General features: G+C 38.0%; 1 protein-coding gene across 1 annotated transcript in view; it reads left to right on the top strand.

Annotated features, from left to right (window-relative positions):
• Positions 1-19411, top strand: part of DCUN1D4 (defective in cullin neddylation 1 domain containing 4) — a gene marked incomplete in the record, with an annotated part of 616246 nt that extends 596835 nt beyond the window's left edge. Inside the window, 1 exon segment of the mRNA XM_053703976.1 lies at positions 18936-19411.
• Between the last annotated feature and the right edge of the window lie 873 nt (positions 19412-20284).

Raw genomic sequence — 20284 nt, 5'->3', positions numbered from 1 at the left:
AGGCACGAAACATGTAAGGAGGGGTTTTTTCTACTGCTACCCTTGTACTTTTTGCCATACTGGCTTTTTAACATATGTTTAAATAAAGTATTTTATTTTTAATCTACTTTTTCTCTGCTTGTTGCTGCCGTAATTCCTTTGTCCTTTTGCATTACAAGCAGCGGAACCGGCTGCTAATAGCGGCGTGCACCCCCAGTGCTCCACTACTATTTTTCCCACTTACTTCCGGTTGAAGCCGGTTCAGGGCCTGAAGCGGTACGCCGTTCGTGATAGCGCTGATAGATGCTCTAGCAGCGCCTTGGTCCTTCAACCTGGCTTATGTGTTTCCACCGTTTCCTCTGCTCCCTCGTCTGATTGCCAAGATCAAGCAGGAGAGAGCTTCGGTGATTTTGATAGCACCTGCGTGGCCACGCAGGACTTGGTATGCAGATCTGGTGGACATGTCATCCCTTCCACCATGGACTCTGCCGCCGAGGCAGGACCTTCTACTTCAGGGTCCTTTCAACCATCCAAATCTAATTTCTCTGCGTCTGACTGCTTGGAGATTGAACGCTTGATTTTATCAAAACGTGGTTTCTCCGAGTCGGTCATTGATACCTTAATTCAGGCTCGAAAGCCTGTCACCAGGAAAATCTATCATAAGATATGGTGTAAATATCTTCATTGGTGTGAATCCAAGGGTTACTCATGGAGTAAAGTCAGGATTCCTAGGATATTATCTTTTCTCCAAGAAGGATTGGAGAAGGGATTGTCAGCTAGTTCATTAAAGGGACAGATTTCTGCTCTGTCTATTCTTTTGCACTAGCCTCTGGCGGATGTTCCAGACGTTCAGGCGTTTTGTCAGGCTTTAGTTAGAATCAAGCCTGTGTTTAAACCTGTTGCTCCGCCATGAAGTTTAAATTTAGTTCTTAAAGTTCTTCAAGGGGTTCCGTTTGAACCTCTGCATTCCATAAATATAAAGCTTTTATCTTGGAAAGTTCTGTTTTTGGTAGCTATCTCTTCGGCTCGAAGAGTTTCAGAGTTATCTGCCTTACAGTGTGATTCCCCTTATCTGATCTTCCATGCAGATAAGGTAGTTTTGCGTACCAAACCTGGGTTTCTTCCTAAGGTGGTATCTAATAAGAATATCAATCAGGATATTGTTGTTCCGTCACTGTGTCCTAATCCTTCTTCAAAGAAGGAACGTCTTACACAATCTTGACGTGGTTCGTGCTTTAAAGTTTTATTTACAAGCTACTAAGGATTTTCGTCAAACATCTGCATTGTTTGTTGTTTACTCTGGACAGAGGAGAGGCCAAAAGGCTTCAGCAACTTCTCTTTCTTTTTGGTTAAGAAGTATAATCCGCTTAGCTTATGAGACTGCTGGCCAGCAGCCTCCTGAAAGAATTACAGCTCATTCCACTAGAGCGGTGGCTTCCACATGGGCTTTTAAAAATGAGGCTTCTGTTGAACAGATTTGTAAGGCGGCGACTTGGTCTTCACTTCATACTTTTTCTAAATTCTACAAATTTGATACTTTTGCTTCTTCGGAGGCTATTTTTGGGAGAAAGGTCTTACAGGCAGTGGTGCCTTCCGTTTAAGCGCCTGCCTTGTCCCTCCCTTCATCCGTGTCCTATAGCTTTGGTATTGGTATCCCACAAGTAATGGATGAATCCGTGGACTGGATACACCTTACAAGAGAAAACAAAATTTATGCTTACCTGATAAATTTATTTATCTTGTGGTGTATCCAGTCCACTGCCCGCCCTGTCATTTTAAGGCAGGTGTTTTTTATTTTTAAACTACAGTCACCACTGCACCCTATAGTTTCTCCTTTCTCTTGCTTGTCTTCGGTCGAATGACTGGGAGTGGCAGTTAGGGGAGGAGCTATATAGACAGCTCTGCTGTGGGTGATCCTCTTGCAGCTTCCTGTTGGGAAGGAGAATATCCCACAAGTAATGGATGAATCCGTGGACTGGATACACCACAAGAGAAATAAATTTATCAGGTAAGCATAATTTTTTTTTTTCTTTCGTGATTCAGATAGAGCATGCAGTTTTAAGCAACTTTCTAATTTACTTCAATTATCAATTTTTCTTCATTCTCTTGCTATCTTTATTTGAAAAAGAAGGCATCTGAGCTTTTTTTTTTGGTTAAGCACGTTTTTATTGGTGGATGAATTTATCAACCAATCAGCAAGAACAACCCAGGTTGTTCACCAAAAATGGGCCGGCATCTAAACTTACATTTTTGCATTTCAAATAAAGATACCAAGAGAATGAAGAAAATTTGATAATAGGAGTAAATTAGAAAGTTGCTTAAAATTTCATGCTCTATCTGAATCACTAAAGGAAAAATTTGGGTTCAGTGTCCCTTTAATATCCCTTCTACTTCCTGTTCCCTCACATTATTTCTTTGCCTAGCTTAGGAGCAGATGAAACTAGAGGTGCTCTGGATTTTATTCAAAAATATACAGAAATGCTAATTCCAGATCTCCGTCAATGGATAGTTCCTGGAAGAGATGGATACAGGAGAGTACTGGCTGTGTAATGTAAATCTTCTCTTTAGAATGGTAGTCACAAGCTTGCCACCGGTGTTGCTGGGAAGGTCCCTAAGCCTCGTCCTGCCTGGCAATAATGATGTACTCCCTCAGTATATCCTTTACGGTCAGTCACAGTACAGGATGGGTTCTCTATTGTATCCTCAGGACTAACTGCAGGGTAAGAAAAGTGGAGGAGACGTTAGATGGGTACGTGCCTTTAAAATGCCTCACACAGCCCAATGGCTATCAATAGGTACATGGAAATAAATGCATCATAGCCATACTACAGCAGAAGGGTAACTCTCTAATCTTGCAGCCAGAGCATTAACATTGCAAGCTGCGTTCTGTGGCTCTACTGTGGGTGTATTTTATTCATTCCTTTGAGGGCAGATGAAGTTACTCATTTTATTTTCCTTATGCTCCGGTTCAATATTGTTACACAATGCCGGTTGTTTTAAAGGGACACATTTTTCTTTCATAATTAAGATAAAGTACAATTTTAATCTATTTTGCTTATTTCTTTTAGATATCAGTTGTTGAAGAAATAATGATGCGCTTGGGTGAGCCAATTACGAGACATCTATGTGCAGACACCAATCAGCAGCTTATGAGCTTTTTTAGATATGCTTTTCAATAAAGGATATCAAGAGAATGAAGTTAATGAGATAAAAGTAAATTGGAAAGTTGTTTAAAATTGTATTTTCTATATGAACCATGAAAGAACAATGTGGGTTTCATGTCCCTTTAAAACACCAGATTACTGCCCACTTTGATGTAATATTTAAATATGTAAAGGGGGCTCAGTTTGGCATCAAAGTGATTTGCGTCTGTTTCCTCATAGGGTGGGAGGTTTCCCGCCACTCTGTGCCTTTGCGCGCTATTGACCCCTTCCTTTTACGGCCAGCGTTCATTAATGCGCATCAGTCGTGTGGGCTCCCCTGACACGCTCTACACCGGAAAGGTTAGGATTTTAAAATGGGTAAATCGGGTCCTTGTTTTATACAAATTTTTATGCCAGTTCACTAAAAATGTTTTTGAAAAGTTGGTGATGGGACTGCGTAGTAGTTTGGTAGCAGTATGACGATATTCTTATCATTCTGCTAAATTCTATGTGTATAAAATGCCATTTGGTCATTTATATGTGTTATTTTGTTTACCTTTAATCTGTGAATATTACTTTATCTGACAGTTCACTGCTTTTGATAGTAATGCTATTTTGTACTGCCATTATATGTGTTAGATGCCATATGGTAATAATATTGCCAGTTACAGTATTTGTGTTACTTGAAACTGTTCACCTTACATTTAATCTGTGACTATTATTATGCCTGACAGTTAATTGCATTTGATAGTAATGCTATTTCCTCCATAATCAGTGGATTATTGAATTGTTTTGCTTTCAATTTGTTCTCTGCTGCCACCTCGTTGCACAGATAAAAGAGCAGTTCAGATCAGCACACTTGCTTAATGCACTTAGCATCAAAAATAAACTTCCAAATGAAGAATGTAGGTGCTCAAACCTTCAGGGAACCCCCTCCAAGACCCATCAATATACTATATAACAAGCAAGCAAGAAGGTATCACTCAAGTTAAGGTAAAACCTTTAATAGAGCAACATTTCGGGGCTCCTGCTTGAGAAAGGGGCAGTAGCCCTGAAACGTTTCTCTATTAAAGGTTTTTCCTTACCTTGAGAATGCTACCTTCTTGCTTGATTGCTATATACAATGCACAGATCTTAGTGACTTTTGCGTCTATAATTTACTGCCTTGTCGTTTTATCTACTTGTACCATATCATAGGTGCTACATTATATTCCTCTGTAGACTCTACTCATTGTCTGGGCCAGCCCAGATTGTACTTATTCTGGAGTGACGACAGTCCGGTTGTCCTGCATTTGCCATTCCCCTGTTCACTATGGACCTTCACTGTGACTCAGCCTGGTGTAGTTTATTGCGCTTGTGACTTTTTTCTGTGCTTTCTTATTATACTATATACCAGCTATTTTTCAAATACACTATTTCCTATGAAAGTTGATCAATACTTCAAGATGGTTTCCCCTTAATCAACATCCACAATATCTACAAAATCTAAACAAATAGACAAGAAACAGAGGCATGTGGTATAGGTACATTCTGAAGCCCCTCCTCCTACTGATAAATACTTTACACAGGATTCCTCTCAGACCTTGCTCCAAGAATTGAAAGCCTTTTTTGTTCCTAAAATGGATACCCTACAAGATGGTATGGAAATATTTAGGTTACATTCATCTCCCTCCAAAAGCTTAAAGGCAGAATACTGTCCTTCAAGAAAACTGGATGATTTAGAAAATAGATTAAACCACAACAATCTGAGTTGTGGGAGTTCCTGAATCTCTCAAAAATAAATATATGTTAGAGTTCACTGCCCTCACCCTACTGAGATTACTACAGGTGAATGCTGACAATTTACTGCTTGATGTGGAAAGAGCCCAGAGCAGACTTCAAACTCCTAAATTATCAAGAGACGATGGGTGTACTTAGAGTTTACAGAACCAAAAAATATTTTGTTTCTGAAGGCCACAAGCTACTTCTTTTTCAGGACTTTTTAAAAGATATTGCCAGGAAAAGGAAATAATTTGCACCTTTTTACACAAAGCTTCATAATCAAGGCAAACAAGTTCTCTTGCTCTACAAAGCAAAATTGCGACTGCTGACACCGGCAGGCTGCAATATGTTCCTCAATACCAAATCTTTGCAGGAATATCTGAAATCGGAAGCTCAAGATGATCAGGGCTGACTGGTGTTTGTTAAGCAATTATGGTCTTCTCCCTTTCCTGGTCACTATGAATCAGGAGTTGTTGTGCCTTATAGATGCAGGCATAGAGGCCTATTTATCATATGTCTGTCGGACCTGATCCGTATTCAGCATTGCACCAGCAGCTCTTGTGAGCTGCTGGTGCAACGCTGCCCCCTGCAGACTCGCGGCCAATCGGCCACCAGCAGGGGGGTGTCAATCAACCCGATCTTACTCGATCGGGTTGAATTCCGGCGATTCCTTTCCGCCTCATCAGAGCAGACGGACAGGGTTATGGAGCAGCGGTCTTTAGACCGCTGCTTCATAACTGCTGTTTCTGGCGAGTCTGCAGGCTCGCCAGAAACACGGGCCTTCAAGCTCTGTACGGAGCTTGATAGATAGGCCCCATAGCCTCTAATGTTGTCTTGTATCCTTTTGTTTCTGTTTTCTCCTACATTGGTGTGTCCGGTCCACGGCTTCATCCTTACTTGTGGGAATATTCTCTTCCCTAACAGGAAATGGCAAAGAGGCACACAGCAAAAGCTGTCCATATAGCCCCTCCTCTGGCTCCGCACCCCAGTCACTCTCTTTGCCTGCTCTGAACAAGTAGCATCTCCACGGGGATGGTAAAGAGTATGTGGTGTTAGTTGTAGTTTTTATTTCTTCTATCAAGAGTTTGTTATTCCGGTTTGTTATTCCGGTTAGTGCCGGTTTGTACTATTTACTCTACAACAGAAAGAAATGAAGAGTTCTGTTAAAAGAGGAGTATGATTTTAGCACCAGTAACTAGAATCCATTGCTGTTACCACGCAGGACTGTTGAAACCAGAGAACTTCAGTTGGGGGTAACAGTTTGCAGACTTATCTGCCCCAGGTATGACCAGTCTCTTTTCTAACAACACATAGTAATGCTAGAAGACTGTCAGTTTTTCCCTCATGGGACCGGTAAGCCATTTTCTTAGACTAAGTACAGATTAAAGGCTTATATATTGGGCTCTATACTGGTTGACACTATTGTGGGCTAAATCGATTTGCTTATTTCATATTCTTATGACATTTGGAGTGTTTTATGGACTTAGAAATACTTTTGGGAACGTTTTAATTATGCCTGGCATTGGTTTAGACGCCTAATCTAGTCAGAAAGGCTCCTTCACTCTAGTATGCAGAGGGAGGAGGCCTCATTTTCGTGCCTCAGTTGCGCAGTTACTTCCAAAGGCAGTGCATGCAGCTTCATGTGAGAGGGTCCTGTGGCTGAGAAACAGACTCCGGAAGGCTTATTTCTGTGGTGAATAACCCCTAAGTAAGGTAAAAGCCGCAGCAAAGTCTGTGGCTGTGACTGTAGTGTTTTAAACCGGTTAAATTGAACAATTAGCTCCGGTTTGCTTATTTAAGGGTCTAGAAACTTCATATTTGGTGTGCAATACTTTCAAAGCATTAAGACACTGGGGTGTAAATTTTATAAAGATCGGATATTTCCTTCATAGTTTTTTGAATATGCAGAAATAAAGTGTGTTCCTTTTATTATTTAAAGAGACAGTAACGGTTTTGTATAAAATCGTTTTTATTGCATTAATAGCCTGCCTAAATCTGCCTAACATGTCTGTACCTTCAGATAGCATATGTTCTGTGTGTATGGAGGCCAAGGTGGTTCCCCCTTTAAATGTATGTGCAAATTGTGCCATGGCGTCCAAACAAAGTTAGGACAGTACTGTCACATTTAATAAGGTTGGCCAAGATGATTCTTCAAATAAAGGTAGTGGGGATAGTTCATTATCCACTCCTTCTGTGTCAACACCAGTTTTGCCCGCGCAGGCGATACCTAGTACATCTAGCGTGCCAATGCTTGTTACTATGCAGCAATTAACAGCAGTAATGGATAATTCTATAGCAAATCTTTTATCCAAACTGCCAGCATTTCCCAGAAAGCGTGCTTGCTCAGTTTTAAATACAGAGGATGAGCAAGCAGGCGCTGACGATAATTTATCTGTTATACCCTCACATCAATCTGAATAAGGAGGTGCTAGCTACTCTTGATGATTGTGATCCTTTGGTAATTCCAGAGAAGTTGTGCAAAATGGACAAATTCTTAGAGATCCCAGTGCACGCTGATGCTTTTCCGATACCCAAGAGGGTAGCGGACATAGTGAATAAGGAGTGGGAGAAGCCAGGTATACCTTTTGTTCCACCTCCTATATTTAAGAAAATGTTCCCCATTGTTGACCCCAGAAGGGACGCATGGCAGACGGTCCCTAAGGTAGAGGGGGCAGTTTCAACGTTAGCAAAGCGCACAACTATTCCTATAGAGGACAGTTGCGCTTTCAAAGATCCTATGGATAAAAAATTGGAAGGATTGCTTAAAAAGATTTTTGTTCAGCAAGGTTTCCTTCTTCAACCAATTTCGTGCATTATTCCTGTCACCTCAGCGGCGTCTTTTTGGTTCGAGGAACTAGAAAGTTCGCTCCAAAAGGAGACTCCATATGATGAAGTCATGGACAGATTTCACGCACTAAAGTTGGCTAATTCCTTTATTTTGGATGCCGCTTTTCAATTAGCAAAAGATTCTGTGGAAATGAAGATTTTTCTGACAGAGGTCAGAAAGTTAAAACTTCTAAAAGCTTGTCGAGTTCTTCATTCTATTCCTCAGCCTTCCATAGCTCAGTGCATGGAAGTTATAGGACTAATGGTTGCAGCAATGGACGTAGTTCCTTTTGCTCGAATTCATTTAAGACCATTGCAGCTGTGCATGCTCAAATAGTGGAATGGGGATTATGCAGACTTGTCTCCCCAAATTCAAGTAGACCAGGTAACCAGAGACTCACTCCTCTGGTGGTTGACTCAAGATCACCTGTCTCAGGGAATGAGTTTCCGCAGACCAGAGTGGGTCATTGTCACGACCGACGCCAGCCTCTTGGGCTGGGGCGCGGTCTGGGACTCTCTGAAAGCTCAGGGTCTATGGTCTCGGGAAGAGTCTCTTCTCCTGATAAACATTTTGGAACTGAGAGCGATATTCAATGCGCTCCTGGCTTGGCCTCAACTAGCAAAGGCCAGGTTCATAAGATTTCAGTCGGACAACATGACGACTGTAGCGTACATCAATCATCAGGGGGGAACAAAGAGTTCCTTGGCGATGAGAGAGGTATCCAAGATCATCAAATGGGCGGAGGATCACTCCTGCCATCTATCTGCAATTCACATCCCAGGAGTAGACAACTGGGAGGCGGATTATCTGAGTCGTCAGACTTTCCATCCGGGGGAGTGGGAACTTCACCCGGAGGTATTTGCCCAGTTAACTCAACTATGGGGCACTCCAGATATGGATCTGATGGCGTCCCATCAGAACTCCAAGGTTCCTCGCTACGGGTCCAAATTTAGGGATCCCAAGGTGACACTAGTGGATGCATTGGTGGCGCCCTGGTCGTTCAATCTGGCTTATGTGTTTCCACCGTTCCCTCTCCTTCCCAGGCTTGTAGTCAGGATCAAGCAGGAGAAGGCCTCTGTGATTCTAATAGCTCCTGCATGGCCACGCACGACTTGGTATGCAGACCTGGTGAATATGTCAGCGGTTCCACCATGGAAGCTACCTTTGAGGCAGGATCTTCTAGTGCAAGGTCCATTCAAACATCCAAATCTAGTCTCTCTACAACTGACTGCTTGGAAATTGAACGCTTGATTTTATCTAAGCGTGGGTTTTCAGACTCGGTTATAGATACTCTGGTTCAAGCCAGAAAACGGTGACTAGGAAAATTTACCATAAGATATGGCTAAAATATATCCGTTGGTGCGAATCCAAGGGATTTTCTTGGAGTAAAATCAAAATTCCTAGAATACTTTCCTTTCTCCAAGAGGGTTTGGATAAAGGTTTGTCAGCTAGTTCTTTAAAAGGACAGATATCTGCTCTGTCTGTTTTGTTGCACAAACGACTGGCAGCCGTGCCAGATGTGCAGGTGTTTGTACAGGCGTTAGTTAGAATCAAGCCTGTCTACAGACCTATGACTCCCCCATGGAGTCTAAACTTAGTTCTTTCAGTTCTTCAAGGGGTTCCGTTTGAACCCTTACATTCCATAGATATTAAGTTACTATCTTGGAAAGTTCTGTTTTTGGTTGCTATTTCTTCTGCCAGAAGAGTTTCTGAATTGTCTGCTTTGCAGTGTACTTCTCCCTATCTGGTGTTCCATACAGATAAGGTAGTTTTACGTACCAAGCCTGGTTTTCTTCCAAAAGTGGTTTCCAACAGGAATATTAACCAGGAAATATTTGTTCCTTCCCTGTGTCCGAATCCAGTTTCAAAGAAGGAACGTTTGTTACACAACCTAGACGTGGTCCGTGCTTTAAAATTCTATTTAGAGGCAACAAAGGATTTCAGACAGACATCATCCTTGTTTGTCGTTTATTCTGGTAAGAGGAGAGGGCAGAAAGCTACTGCTACCTCTCTTTCCTTTTGGCTGAAAAGCATCATCCGATTGGCTTATGAGACTGCCGGACGGCAGCCTCCTGAACGAATTACAGCTCACTCTACTAGGGCTGTGGCTTCCACATGGGCCTTCAAGAACGAGGCTTCTGTTGATCAGATTTGTAAGGCAGCGACTTGGTCTTCACTGCACACTTTTACCAAATTTTACAAATTCGATACTTTTGCTTCTTCGGAGGCTGTTTTTGGGAGAAAGGTTTTGCAAGCCGTGGTGCCTTCCGTTTAGGTTACCTGACTTGTTCCCTCCCTTCATCCGTGTCCTAAAGCTTTGGTATTGGTTCCCACAAGTAAGGATGAAGCCGTGAACCGGACACACCAATGTAGGAGAAAACAGAATTTATGTCTTACCTGATAAATTCCTTTCTCCTACGGTGTGTCCGGTCCACGGCCCGCCCTGGCTTTTTGTCAGGTTTAAAATTTTTTACTTCTATACACTACAGTCACCACGGCACCCTATGGTTTCTCCTTTTTCTCCTATCCGTCGGTCGAATGACTGGGGGGCGGAGCCAGAGGAGGGGCTATATGGACAGCTTTTGCTGTGTGCCTCTTTGCCATTTCCTGTTAGGGAAGAGAATATTCCCACAAGTAAGGATGAAGCCGTGGACCGGACACACCGTAGGAGAAAGGAATTTATCAGGTAAGACATAAATTCTGTTTTTTTATTTTCCAAACCTCTACTTTTAATTTTTCAAGACTCATTATCCTCATGCATAGTACCCCAGGGCTGGCATAAAGCTGATGTGGTGCCACTTTTTAAAAAGGGAACCAGGGCTGATCCAGGAACTATAGACCAGTAAGTCTGACATCAATAGTGGGGAAGATACTTGAAATGATTATATTAATGAGTATATTTGTGTAAACTAGATTGAGTTCAAATCAGCATGGTTTTATGAGAAATACAAAATTAAGGGACCTTGAAATAGCTGAAAATGTTAGTTCATGGATAAATAACTGAATAAGACAGGGAGCAAAGAGTAGTATTAAATGGATCATGCTCAGATTGGACAAAACTAATCAGTGGAGTCCCCCAGGGATCAGTACTGGGCCCTGTTCTTTTCTTTTTTTTTTTTTTTTTGTAATAGTTTTTTTATTGAGGTTCAAAAAATAATACAAAATCAATGAATACAAATGTAGACAAATTACATCTGGCATACTGGTGTACAGAATATAAATAAATCCAAATAACAAGGATTTGGCCGAAACAAAAAATAAAAATACTAAGAAAATCATATCAAGTATGACTGAACATACATGAAAGATGACATTTCTCAAAATCATAGATTTTTCTCATTTACCCTAATTTTCCGCCAGATGTACACTAAAAAAATAAATAAATAAATAACCTCCATTTTCTTTCATGTAATTGGCAAGAGTCCATGACCTAGTGACGTATGGGATATACAATCCTACAAGGAGGGGCAAAGTTTCCCAAGCCTCAAAATGCCTATAAATACAACCCTCGCCACACCCACAATTCAGTTTTTACAAACGTTGCCTCCTATGGAGGTGGTGAAGTAAGTTTTTGCTAAGATTTCTACGTTGATATGCGCTTCTCAATTTTTTTGAAGCCCGATTCCTCTCAGAGTACAGTGAATGTCAGAGAGATGTGAAGAGAGTATCACCTATTGAATGCAATGATTTTCCTAACGGGGTCTATTTAATAGGTTCTCTGTTATCGGTCGTAGAGATTCATCTCCTACCTCCCTTTTCAGATCGACGATATACTCTCATATTCCATTACCTCTACTGATAACTGTTTCAGTACTGGTTTGGCTATCTGCTATATGTGGATGGGTGTCTTTTGGTAAGTATGTTTCATTTACTCACAGCTATGGTTTGGCACTTTATATAAAGTTCTAAATATATGTATGTACTTATATTTGCCATGATTCAGTTTTTCAGTATATTTCCTTTTTGCAGACTAGATTAGTGCTAAAAGCGTGAAATAGAAACTTTAAATTGATTTATAACGCCTATAGCCAATACATTGTAACTCCTAATACAAGCCACACATATGGCCATAATCATTTGGGAAATACAATGCTGTGGTTATTAGATTCTAGATATTATATTTTATAGTTTCTATTACTGCAGCCAACTTATAGAATCAAACAATAACACACGTCAACTTAAAGGGGAAGTGTTTTTAATAAAAAATGTGAGGACAGCAACATACGATAAATAAAAAAGCTGTCTATTTTAATCAACAAGAATAAAAGTTACATTTTATAACTTATTTGATTCTTTTGATACTTGAGATAACCTCATTTCAGTGTATAAAAGCATACCCTTTCCTGACATAGCTCACACACTTGTGACTTATGTCATCTCAGTATTAATTTATTTATGTTCAGGTCATCTTCTTAAACCTGCTATTTCTTTGGCTGATGTTGCAGCTGCTTCAACTTTTTGGTTGGAAACTTTAGCGCAACAAGTATCGAATCATAATGTGTCTAGCATTGTTAAACTAATTTAACATGCTAATAATTCCACATGTGATGCCATTTTTTATATAATCAGAATTGATGTTAGATAAATGTCTTTAGCTATTTTAGCTAGAAGAGCTTTATGGCTTAAATCTTGGAATGCTGATATGACTTCTAAATCAACATTGCTATCTTTGTCTTTCCAATGTAATAAATTATTTGGTTCTCAGTTGGATTCAATAATTTCAACTGTCACTGGGGGGAAGGGAGCTTTTTTGCCTCAGGATAAAAAGTCTAAGGGTAAATTTAAAGCTTCTAACCGTTTTCGTTCCTTTCAACTTAATAAAGAACAAAAATCTAATCCTTCCCCTAAGGAATCTGTTTCCAATTGGAAGCCTTCCTCAGTCTGGAATACATCCAAGCCTTTTAAGAGATCTAAACCAGCCCCCAAGTCCACATTGTAGTGGTTCACACCTAATTCACTTATAAGGTCTTAAAGCACAGTTATATTGAAATATGAATTCCAAGCACTGACCTTTAATATTATACCAATGAAATAGGTCTCATTTCTTACAAAGAAAGTTTCTGAGTACAATAATATTAAGAAATGGTATTAAGAGAGAAACATTGTTTTAAAATAAATTTTTATTATACAGAAAAATTAGCTTACAGAAGTAATACAAAATTAAATTCATTTAAATCCAAAATACACACAGAGTTAAAAGACTATCAGTTAAACTTGCTTTCAATAACAATTGTTTACATACAACTCGAAATGACTTCTTTGCAACCAAATCTTATTCTTAGAGATGCTCTATAACATCCTGTCAGTCACCAGCCTCATGTTTACAACATGGTGTATTTATAGTGTTTTTTATTTGGATGACGTCATCATTTATTGTTTTCTTTTTATATGTATTTTTGGCATCATTATAACATCAACAAAACCTATCTAGCTTTTTCTAGCATCAACAGTTTTGTACATCAACGTGGCCTTGAAAATCTGTACGAGAGTTTAGACATACGCACTTGTAATTACTGCAATGAGCATCCATCTTAGGATTTTCTAATACAAGGTTAAACAATCCTCCATTTTAGTTTCAGTACAGAAAATCATATAACATCATTTGTTACTATTTAAATTCCACTAAACATAGTTATAAATCTTATATATTGTAAAAGAACTTTATTTAAACATATATTTGAATATTGCAGGATAGGCATATGAAAGATTTAAATTCATCCTTTATTAATATGATATATATGTAAGGTTACACTCCTTTATGTATAGGAGATGTATATGAAAGATTTAAAAGATATCTTTCATTTATAAAGTTATAAGTGTCTTTCTGAAAGAATGTATTTCTTACTGTTGGTATAGTTTTTAATCAAACATTTTATAGCAATTCTAATATACAAACTAGCACAGTCTTAGCTGTTTTTGCAGTAGATAATGCAGGTCTAGCACGGTGTTAGTCAAATCCGGCCACACCCCCTCTATTACATTCTTGTAGAAAGATATGAAAGTGTCCAGCCCTTCGTTCCCACAGAAAAAGAAATGCGTCATTAATGTCCGTGATTCAGCAGAGTAACGGACATGAAATCAAAGTGTCCGTAATAAAGCAAACAAAATAAAGTCAGACATTAACGATACAGGAATGAAACGGAACTTTATCATAATCTGCTGCAAGTAGGAGTATATCTGTAATTAATCCATGAAGCGTTGAGCCAGACAGAAAACATTTCGTTTGTATTCCACCATGGAAATCTTACAGAAAACTTTTCACTGAACAAGATAATCAACATATCGTTTGTAATCCGTTATGGAATTATTGCAGCAAACTTTTAAACAGGAACGTCTACTCCTGCGCCAGCAAGAAAAATAGTTGGATCCCAACCAATGTAAGTATATGAAGGATTCATACAAATAAAAATCTTCATAAAGCTTTGTTGAAGAATATTAGTATTCCTTTTATAAGTTACAAGATTGTAACGTTAAACAACTGTAAATCCAAAGGTAACAAAGGTTAATCCTCCTCATTGGAAGATGACTTGCCATAAGGAATACGTCGTAATAAATTCTCCAAGTTATCCATCCGATAGAAACTGGTTAATTGGTGTATGATTAGATGAGTTATAGATGTCCAGTTAGCGTGGTAATTCTTGCTTGGAGAAATATCCTCATAAAAATGTGTGTCGTAGGAGTAAATTTATTACATTCCTTAACAATGAGGAAAAGAAACAAAAAACGTGAAGTTTGCACATTCCTCATTTTTTATTCTGCTTTAATGCAGAGATGCTGATAAACAATTTGTAATCCAAGGTCTTTTAAGTCAAGTAGCTTTTAATTTAAAAAGCTTGCAAAAAAAACTTAAAAATAAAAAGGTTGATAATAAATTGTAATCCACAGGTTTTCTTTGTGAAAATAAAGAAGGATTATTAATGTTTCTAACCAATAAGTTTATACTGGTTACATTTACAATAGAAATACATTTATAATAAAAATAATAAATCTTAACACAGGACAGCACTGCACTAAAAGGTGCAGCGGTACTGACTAGCTGATTACAGACGTTTTATTAACATGGCGCCACAATCAGCATTACCTTTTTTCCTCTCACCGGAGATAGAGGGATGGAAACGACATCAGCATCTAGGAGTGTATCACAGATTCAGAATCCACAAGCTCGATGTTCCATATGAGTTCTAGTGGTTTCGGAAGATAGGAGTGGGTTAAATTTCTTGGCAATGTTGGACTGATACCTCGGTATGCTAAACCTTGTGCATGGGATCTTTGTGACTAAGTGCCTTCACCAATTTAAATCTAGTTTGGGAACTTTTATTCTGTTTTTTTTCTTCTTCTATAATCTGTTTGAATTGCATAAATCCAGATACTACCTCACCCCCTCTTTACTTACCGACTCCCTCCCTTATTACCTTCCTCTGAACTAACTCTAGTATTTGGCTCAAAAGTTAGGTGATACTCAGTGCCCTTCACTTACTCCTTATAATCCCACAAGCTGGGCTAGAGACCTTAGACAGATGAACTTGTTCACTTTTACATTTGATATCATATAGTGAGGGGCACGTTACTTCCCCAAATAAGACCAATGAGGTAGATAATTATTTTCAGCTTAATTGCTCGACGTAATATTAGCAACAATTATTATACATGTGGTTAAGTTGTTGTTTTACCGGGGTCTACAGGACACCATTAGAAAATATCCCTTTTGATGTGCATACTTGGTTTTTCTTCATATGTTAAATGTTTTGGGGGTTTTTTTCTTTCATTGTGTTCTCCTAATTTTTGCACAACTTCAGTTACCATACATAATTAATTTCATAATTTGGGCCGCACATAATTACACCCATTAAGGTTTAGTGGCATGGCGGTCCCCTCTTCATAGTTATCAATTTGCAGAGGCCTGAACATATAATCCTAGGATACCCCTTCTCTAAGTCTCAACTAAACACCCCTCTATACTACACTATACCCTTCATCAGAAAAAAAAATCTGCATATTACCCTCTATCCTTATTCACGTTTAACTGCTACATCCATATTTAAATATCCCATAGCATCTTGCTATATTAAATCCCCACCTTATAAAAACGGCTCTTGACTCCTGTTCCCCCTATGCACGTCTCTAACATATCCCCACTACCCCTTTACATTATTCTCAGAAGGTATTACCTGTTGTTTGACACATATATTTTATTGAATGTTTACCAGTATCTAGCTCGCACACAGTATATACCGCCTACTATATATTCTGCTCAATTATCTTAGTTTGGTAAGACCTAAGAGTGTCCTTAGATACGTTAGGAGGCATTTATGCTTTAGCTGTCCTTCAGCCCATCCCATAAAGTTTATAATTAGGTCAATAGAGATCCTACTAAACTATGTCATAGCAATAACACTATACCCCCCTTAACACCCGGACACGCCCCCCCCTTTCCCCTTTTTCTTTTAACCAGAGCGGCTCTTGCCCGCTGAATCCCCCCCCCAAAAAAATAAACCCAAGATACTAACCCCCATTTTACCACAATATACTCTGAACGGATAAATTGCTATTTGTTTTACACAGTAAGTTGGGAACCATTCTTACCTGTATTAAGTTTAAGGTTATAAAAAGAGGTTTTTGTAATATATGTTCCAGTTAGTTATCTATACCATACGCAAGTCTTTTCTTTTTACTTTCAACCATATAAATTATACATCTTATAATTCACACCCCAGATATACTTCTATAATCTCTGCCAGAACCTATATTCTCATTACTAGAATTGCTGTTTTGTTACTTTGTACAGTTCAAGCTCTCATTCGCAGGTACTTAGTATAGTTCTGGGTTAGACATGGCATTCATGACTATATTACTGGCACCTTATAGCTTTAGACATAGCCTAGGTTTTTTTTGCAATATATGTTCCAGTTAACTATCTTTACCATACACAAGTCTTAACCACATATTTACAATGCATCTTATAATATATATCCCAGATATACCTCTATAATCTAGACCAGAACCTATACTCTTTTTGCTAGAAGCGCCGTTATGTTACCTTGTACTATTCAAGCTTTTACTATAAGTTTATTGGTCCAGTTCTGGGCTTGACATGACAGTCATGACAATGTTACTAGCTTCTTATTGATTTGTTTCTGGACATATGTATTGTGTATGTATTATTATGTTTGACCTCAATAAAAAACTTATTTAAAAAAAAAAAAAACAATAATAATAAATCTTTACTTCTACAGATGTTATTGGTATATAAATTATAGCTTAACAAGATATATACATATAGCATATATGAATTATAGCATAACATGATAATAAGCTTGCCGTTTCTTTTCTGGTATTACATTCAAAAGAAAACAGGTTGACAAATAATTGCTTATTTTCTTTACTTAGATTTTCTCCTAGGAAGAAAGGACAAAATTATAAATAAAATGATACACAATACTATGATTATTAATACAATAAGTATTGGTTTTACATATCCAAATATTCCCAATATGTCTCCAAAGATACTATTCCCCAATGTTGCTAAACCTTGTCCAATCTTTGAAATAACGTTACCCAATGCTGGCATTATTGGACTCAATGACTTGCCTAAAGTTGTAATCCAGGTAGGAAAGTCCCCTTCATGCAAGTCAATTCTTTAGAGGTCTGCATGTACCCTTATAGCCAAGTCCTCAATTGCTTTATGGGAGGAGCCTAGTCTCACTTGCATGTTATGTAAATTAGCCCAGAATGCTGTCATGTATGGTATTTGCAATGTAATATGGGGTACCTGCATTGTTAAATGTGACCTAGCATGTATATTTTTTATCACAGGTGGTGTAAAAATTGTATTATAACACTCCACAGATTGATTTACTGTTACCATTGTTGCTTGCAACATAGGGATATTACAATCATTTTGACTAGTAATCACAACATATGATCCATTATGAATTGGTTCTATGCGAGTGTATGGTGGTTTTACAGGTGTAACTTTAACAGTACAATCAGAGTTTTGTTTATCAACACCACATGGTTTTCGTTTGTATACATTTACACATACTAAGTACCCTAGATCAATATAGTTTTCTGTTTTAATATATTCCCAGCTATCACAATGCTGTGAAACATATTCATATGGCTGTAATAATGCCATATGATCAGAAAAATCAATTAAATGTCCAAAATTTACAACCTCCCAATTTGTTGTATATACATTTCCTGGTATTATTAATTTGTAGTAAATAAATATTTCTCGTTGACAATCTTCAGGGTTCTTTGTTATTCTACACTTCAATCCTTTTATATTATAAATCATTGATTTTGAAATATGCAGCATGATTTCTGTTTGTTTCACTGTTAGGCCTAATTGTATCTATGTGTCCCTCTAGCAAAGTCAACCTCATAGCTGTTAAATAAGTATTGTTACTGCTTTCATTTCTTCATCTACTATTGTAAAATCTGACATTGCTGCAGCCAGTATAGTTACCATATGATCTCTTAAAATCATTAACCCTCTCTTTAACTCTTCATCATTGATATCTGAAATTTCACGGACAATTAATACTGCATCACTTAACAATTGCCCTGTCGATATCTGAACTTCAGCATTAGACATTAACTGCCTTTGATTTGTTTTTCCTTCTGTATTACAACCATCTGGAATTATATTTTCTATTGTAATATACGTTACATTATCAAAAGTATTATTTGTTCCCCAAACAGCTTCATCATAAGTCATGTCTGCCACATTTTGCTTAAAACATTTAGCATATTTACATGGTATGTCATCAACTGATATATTTACATCCATTTGTAGTTTCATACTTGCAATTACTACATTTACTGGATATTTTATACTATCTATGAGACATTTCTGAAACAGGGAATATATTACATAATTTTTGTTAATAATGTGATGTTTTGTCATGCACCAAAACCCAGGCATGCCTGCATAATGTAGGAATCCCTTATTAATGTCTTTAGGTTGAAAACGAAAATATTTTCCTGATTTCTTAAGTTAGAAACAAGAGGATGTACTGAACATCGATAGTCCGTTTTCAACTTACAAATGCCTTCTTTAATTAGATCTTCAACTGATATATTACAGAGATTATTATTTTCTTTGCATGAGTGACTGTAATATGTTGTATTCAAGAAAGCTGCATATCTTGGCTTTGTACATGTATCCCATTCTTTTAGATTCAAAAACATTTAATCTTTTCCTTTCTCATTCCATTCTGTAGGTAATGCTTGCTCTCGAAGTCTTCCTGTCTGTTGATCCACTACTTCAAGCTGAAGCTTTTCAAATAGTTGCAGGTATCCTTCATCTGTATGCAACTTTGGTGTCCACCATTCTGAATAAAGTGTGTTCGTACAAAACACTGCTCCATTATATGATTCTACACCACCAAGAATCCTGTATTCCTCTTCTTCCCCGTTTTCCCAGAATGCAATGCGAGGATCTGTGTGATTTTCAGGAAAAAAACCTTTTTGAGTTAATTGTCCTGTGTTTAGATAAAAAATAGGATATTCTTTATATTTGACTTTGTCAATTGTAATCCCAGGACGTGGACATTGGTCTGCTTTTATTTCTTTTGCAGGCCATCTCCTTGTCCCCTGAAAGTCCACATAATAGCAATGTGCAAATGTTGAAAAACACATTTTTTCTCTGTATGTCTTATGTTTCCAGTATTCTTGTAAAGGCCAATAATATTCCAAAGTTTTTGCTTGTATCATTTCCATTTGCTCATTTATGTGATCTTTTACCAATTTTCTTCCCATATGAGTTGTGATCTTTGCTTTCTTTGATATTACTGTTGAATCTATCAATACCACTTGAGATATTCCTAATACTTTTTGTTTTTGTATTATAGGTTTTGGAAATGGTTTCCAATACATTCCTTGCGGTAGCCCATTCATCTTTATTTTCACAGGTTGCAGATTGTAATGTACAGCTCTTTTTATTCTTAATATCGTTGGTACAGCATCCTCTCGAGCTTTAGTTTGATTCCATGCCAGAACAGCTCCAGGTCTCTTTGCAAGATTATTACACTGTAGACAAAAAACTCCCATGCAGGTTGATATCAAGATAAGGAGAAGTATAAAAAGTATCAGTACTGTATATCCCAATATTTTAAGATTTTTATAATTGAACAAGTTCTTTAACATTTTTAGTCCTTGTTGTTGTATCAGTGTTCGTGCTGATAGCATAGTATTTATGATAGGTAAAACAGGATTAGATCTTGTAATCGGTAAGTCAGAGGGTTTTCCATCTTCTAACTCAAATTTAGAAGCAGGTTTTAAGTCATCAATGCTGACAATTCTGTCTTTGCCTTGTTTGTCTTCTATAACAAAAGTCCTTAGGTTAATGACACTTTTTACCTTTGTAGGAGGTTTCCACCTTGGCCATAAAGGTTTCGCTGCTTGAACTCTTTCATGGACAAACTGACCAACCAGTGGTGTCCAAGCTCATTAAAGGTTAGGTGTAAAAGCAGGTCGTGCAAAACAATCACGTATTTCTTGTAAAATAGATAATTGCTCTAATCTCCCTGGTGCAGAAAGGTACTCAGTATTAAACATTGTATTCATAGGT

The sequence above is a fragment of the Bombina bombina genome, chromosome 2, assembly GCF_027579735.1.
Source record: "Bombina bombina isolate aBomBom1 chromosome 2, aBomBom1.pri, whole genome shotgun sequence".
Lineage (NCBI taxonomy): Eukaryota > Metazoa > Chordata > Amphibia > Anura > Bombinatoridae > Bombina > Bombina bombina.
Note: the sequence above shows the minus strand (reverse complement) of the source record. Positions and strands in the feature narration are given on the sequence as shown.